The 5,963-nt window shown below is 46.2% G+C and overlaps 1 non-coding gene across 1 annotated transcript; it reads right to left on the bottom strand.

Annotated features, from left to right (window-relative positions):
• Positions 1-5,159: 5,159 nt before the first annotated feature.
• On the bottom strand, positions 5,160-5,232 carry Trnai-uau (transfer RNA isoleucine (anticodon UAU)). Its single transcript has one exon. It is a non-coding gene; the product is annotated as a tRNA-Ile (tRNA).
• Positions 5,233-5,963: the final 731 nt, after the last annotated feature.

Below are 5,963 nucleotides of genomic sequence, written 5' to 3'. Positions count from 1 at the left end.
CCAAATTACAATTTGTTGCCGCCGTCCTACCTATGCCACCCACAGTAGCAAGATCACTCCTAGCGGCGGCCGCCTGGTACGTCTGGAAGCTCAATGTTTTTAAAGTTTCCTTCACCACGACAGCACTGCCATGCGATATGGGAGGCCTTGGCTTGAAAAACCCCGGCATTCATGCCCTAGCCCTGTATCTGAAACGTTCATGGCAGATACTCACCGCCAGCGAGGACACCGTCACGAAGCGGCTCTATCAACGGTCCCGCCCCCGCAACTTATCTCCGCCTGTGGACATTGGCCACGTCGGCCCGCACTTTCAGCATATAGCACTGTATTACCTTGAAAGTAGCTATCTCGACGACGAGCTTTTCAAGAAGCCGACGGTAAAACTGTACCGCCACTTACTTCGGCCGTCACCGCCTGGCCCCTTGGAAAAGAAGTATCCGGCTTGCAATTGGTCCCTCGTTTGGGCTAACATCCATAATCCAACGCTTTCGACAGATGTCCGCTCCAAATGGTATGACGTGGTCGCTGACACTATACCGACGAAAGAAAAGCGGCACAGGATTAATCTTGCACCCAGTCCCTACTGCGACTTGTGCCACATGGTTGAGACTATTGCACATCTGTTTGTCTGCAAGGATCAAGTGCACATCTGGAATTGGACGCGCAAAAAACTCGCTGTGCTCAAATGGACTGCACCTCATGCGATTCAGATCCACGACATTCTGCGCCCGGACTACCGACTCTTCCCTGCAGCCAAACATAACAGCTACCTATGGCTTATGGGACATTTTATCCACTATATTCTGTCCGGCAGTGCGCCTAATGTCTTAGATTTTCAAGTATATCTCTCACACCAACACTGGCGCACAACCAACCAATATGGGCACCGGTATCAGTCAACATTTCAAAATTTTCTTCACATCGTCCTTGAGATGAAGTAGGACGTGGATAACATGAATATCTGTTATAACAATTCGTTTTTCCTGTACTATAGTCAAGGTTATACTCACTGCAAAGACTTCCATTTGTCTCATTGTAATTCTGAATAAAGCAACGTATGAGATCAAGAATATGTCCTTCCCAGGAGCAGTTATTTCTACGACATATTTATTAAATTTGGTGTATTTTGAATGAAACAAAAGCGCAAAACAGACAGCAGAAATGAGCAAAGAAGATGGATAGAAAACAAACGAATATACAAATTCCAATGAACATAAAAAAAGTGGTAGAACACTGGTCTAATAAACCAGGGGTCGTAAGTTCCATCCTCAATGGGAAAGATGAATTTTGGAAATCAGTTGCGCGTCGTGGCTGTATAGCAAACAGTATCTGTGATGACGAACAATTAGCAACAGGCGTTTTTTTAAGAATTACCCTGAGATGTGATTAAGGCGAATGGCGCAAATAAAGCATTTGCCAAAGCGGTACAACATAAGGTCAACAGCAACATTCAGACGGTTTCGTACTGCTCAATTGCTACATTAAAACGGAATGTTTCTTTTTCAGAACTGGAAAAACACGAGCGTGACAGCATTCGAACCTGTAATTTCAGATCCGAAGTCCGACGCCTTATCCGTTAGGCCACACGGTCACTGACGACCAACATATACATGTATGCGACTCATCTCGAAACGCTCACACCCCTGAGGATTTGTGTTTTCGTTCTACACAGCCGCTGGCCCTTGCTCTTTCCCACCCATTCGTTACATTCAACCTCTTACGAGACCGATCAAATATAGACTGAGAAACAAGACCACACACTTTGTGCATTCGGAATCGAAGGCAGGGCGTCCCTCGCCGCATTTGCTACGATGGCCATTTGCTACTTCTGCAGAAGCGGCGGAGGCGACGACGACGACGACGACGACGACGACGACGAAGACGACGACGAAGACGGCGACCGCGAGAGGCTCTGAGATATGTGAGAAATACATCTATAAAATGTAATTCAGGCTGCCTCGTCCCACCTTATGTTGTACCGCTTTGGCAAATGCTTTATCTGCGCCATTCGCCTTAATCACATCTGAGGGTAATTCTTAAAAAAACGCCTGTTGCTAATTGTTCGTCATCACAGATACTGTTTGCTATACAGCCACGACGCGCAACTGATTTCCAAAATTCATCGTACTCTTGTGAGGATGGAACTTACGACCCCTGGATTATAAGACCAGTGCTCTACCACTTAGCTAAACAGGCGCGACCTAACGGTACTCTTGGGTACTTCGTCCTTACGGTCGTCTGCATCATCAGATTTCAGCTGACAACACTTCATATTACCGGCTAATATTTGCAGCTATTTCGACCCATTACTGCTTGGCTACACATCTGACACGTAACCGATGTGCTCTCCAAACAACAACACTTGCATTTCAGAACATGTCTTTCACACATGTCTACAAAATCACCTTCACCTTCAAATACAGTTTCCTTGCGACTGACAGAGACGTGGGCAAATTTTAAAGTTGCTATTTCCATTAAATATCGTTAATCAGAAAAACGGTAATTTACATCTGCAGCGGGACAAAATTCCGTTCCGCCGAGCATGCGGCTCGAACCCACGACCCTGGATTAAGAGTCTGACCCTCTACCGCCGGAGCTAGCCGCCTACCGTGTTCAATACCTTCCGGGTAGCACGTCACACATTACTCGTTTCGGTTGGGTGGTCCCATACAGTTTCTCTCCATGCTGCCTAATGTTTTCCTACGTCACACACGTCACGTACTTCACTTTTATGTCATAATCATTTCTGAGAGTTAAGAAATTGCATGACAACATGCAGAGCTAGTGGCGTCAAAATTAACACACATACTTTATGTGACTCAAAAGCCGAACAAGTTACTTTACGACCTTGTTTTAGATGTGCAAGTGCCAGTCAAAACTCGCGGTGTCGGCACTCTGCCGACCATTTCGCTAGTTAACACCGGTCTTGGTGTGTGTGTTTTAAGCTCAAGAGCATCTCCAAGCAAAAAATGGTCAACAGCAACATTCAGACGGTTTCGTACTGCTCAATTGCTACATTAAAACGGAATGTTTCTTTTTCAGAACTGGAAAAACACGAGCGCGACAGCACTCGAGCCTGTAATTTCAGATCCGAAGTCCAACGCTTTATCCGTTAGCCCACACGGTCACTGACGACAAACATTTACATGTATACAACTCACCTCGAAACGCTCACACCCCTGAGGATTTGTGGTTTCGTTCTACACAGCCGCTGCCCCTTGCTCTTTCCCACCCATTCGTTACATTCAACCACTTACGAGACCGATCAAATATAGACTGAGAAACAAGACCACACACTTTGTGCATTCGGAATCGAAGGCAGGGCGTCCCTCGCCGCATTTGCTACGATGGCCATTTGCTACTTCTGATGAAGCGGCGGCGGCGGCGACGACGACGACGACGACGACGACGACGACGACGACCGCAGAGAGGCTCTGAGATATGTGAGAAATACATCTATAAAATGTAATTCAGGCTGCCTCGTCCCACCTTATGTTGTACCGCTTTGGCAAATGCTTTATCTGCGCCATTCGCCTTAATCACATCTGAGGGTAACTCTTAAAAAAACGCCTGTTGCTAATTGTTCGTCATCACAGATACTGTTTGCTATACAGCCACGACGCGCAACTGATTTCCAAAATTAATCTTTCTCCTGTGAGGATGGAACTTACGACCCCTGGTTTATTAGACCAGTGCTCTACCACTGAGCTAAAGAGGCGCGGCCTAGTGGTACTCTTGGGTACTTCGTCCTTACGGTCGTCTGCAAAATCAGACTTCAGCTGACAACACTTCATATTACCGGCTAATATTTGCAGCTATGGCGACCCATTACTGCTTGGCTACACATCTGACACGTAACCGATGTGCTCTCCAAACAACAACACTTGCATTTCAGAACATGTCTTTCACACATGTCTACAAAATCACCTTCACCTTCAAATACAGTTTCCTTGCGACTGACAGAGACGTAGGCAAAGTTTAAAGTTGCTATTTCCATTAAATATCGTTAATCAGAAAGACGGTAATTTACATCTGCAGCGGAACAAAATTCCGTTCCGCCCAGCGTGCGGCTCGAACCCACGACCCTGGCATTGAGAGTCTGACCCTGTACGGACTGAGCTGGCCGGCTACCGTGTTGAATACCTGCCGGGTAGCACGTCACACAGTACTCGTTTCGGTTGGGTGGTCCCATACAGTTTCTCTCCATGCTGCCTAATGTTTTCCTAACGTCACACTCGTCACGTACTTCACTTTTATGTCATAATCATTTCTGAGAGCTAAAGAAATTGCATGACAACATGCAGAGCTAGTGGCGTCAAAATTAACACACATACTTTATGTGACTCAAAAGCCGAACGAGTTACTTTACGACCTTGTTTTAGATATGCAAGTGCCAGTCAAAACTCGCGGTGTCGGCACTCTGCCGACCATTTCGCTAGTTAACACCGGTCTTGTTGTGTGTGTTTCAAGCTCAAGAGCATCTCCAAGCAAAAAATGGTCAACAGCAACATTCAGACGGTTTCGTACTGCTCAATTGCTACATTAAAACGGTATGTTTCTTTTTCAGAACTGGTAAAACACGAGCGTGACAGCATTCAAACATGTAATATTCAGATCCGAAGTCCGACGCCTTATCCATAAGGCCACATGGTCACTGACGACAAACATTTACATGTATACTACTTATCTCGAAACGCTCACACCCCTGAGGATTTGTGTTTTCGTTCTACACAGCCGCAGCCCCTTGCTGTTTCCCACCCATTCGTTACATTCAACCTCTTACGAGACCGATCAAATATAGACTGAGAAACAAGACCACACACTCTGTGCATACGGAATCGAAGGCAGGGCGTCCCTCACCGCATTTGCTACGATGGCCATTTGCTACTTCTGCAGAAGCGGCGTCGGCGACGACGACGACGACGACGACGAAAACCGCGAGAGGCTCTGAGATATGTGAGAAATACATCTATAAAATATAATTCAGACTGCCTCGTCCCACCTTATGCTTTACCGCTTTGGCAAATGCTTTATCTGCGCCATTCGCATTAATCACATCTAAGAGTAATTCTTAAAAAAAACGCCTGTCGCTAATTGTTCGTCATCACAGATACTGTTTGCTATACAGCCACGACGCGCAACTGATTTCCAAAATTCATCGTACTCTTGTGAGGATGGAACTTACGACCCCTGGTTTATAAGACCAGTGCTCTACCACTGAGCTAAAGAGGCGCGGCCTAGCAGTACTCTTGAGTACTTCGTGCTTACGGTCGTCTGCATTATCAGACTTCAGCTGACAACACTTCATATTACCGGCTAATATTTGCAGCTATGGCGACCCATTACTGTTTGGCTACACATCTGACACGTAACCGATGTGCTCTCCAAACAACAACACTTGCATTTCAGAACATGTCTTTCACACATGCCTACAAAATCACCTTCACCTTCAAATACAGTTTCCTTGCGACTGACAGAGACGTAGGCAAAGTTTAAAGTTGCTATTTCCATTAAATATCGTTAATCAGAAGAACGGTAATTTACATCTGCAGCGGAACAAAATTCCGTTCCACCCAGCGTGTGGCTCGAACCAACGACCCTGGGGTTAAGAGTCTGACTATCTACCCACTGAGCTAGCCGGCTACCGCGGTGAATACCTGCCGGGTAGCACGTCACACAGTACTCGTTTCGTTTGGGTGGTCCCATACAGTTTCTCTCCATGCTGCCTAATGTTTTCCCAACGTCACACTCGTCACGTACTTCACTTTTATGTCATAATCATTTCTGAGAGCTAAAGAAATTGCATGACAACATGCAGAGCTAGTGGCGTCAAAATTAACACACATACTTTATGTGACTCAAAAGCCGAACGAGTTACTTTCCGACGTTGTTTTAGATGTGCAAGTGCCAGTCAAAACTTGCGGTGTCGGCACTCTGCCGACCATTTCGCTAGTTAACACCGG

This window comes from Schistocerca gregaria, chromosome 4, assembly GCF_023897955.1.
Source record: "Schistocerca gregaria isolate iqSchGreg1 chromosome 4, iqSchGreg1.2, whole genome shotgun sequence".
In the NCBI taxonomy this organism is placed as follows: domain Eukaryota; kingdom Metazoa; phylum Arthropoda; class Insecta; order Orthoptera; family Acrididae; genus Schistocerca; species Schistocerca gregaria.
Note: the sequence above shows the minus strand (reverse complement) of the source record. Positions and strands in the feature narration are given on the sequence as shown.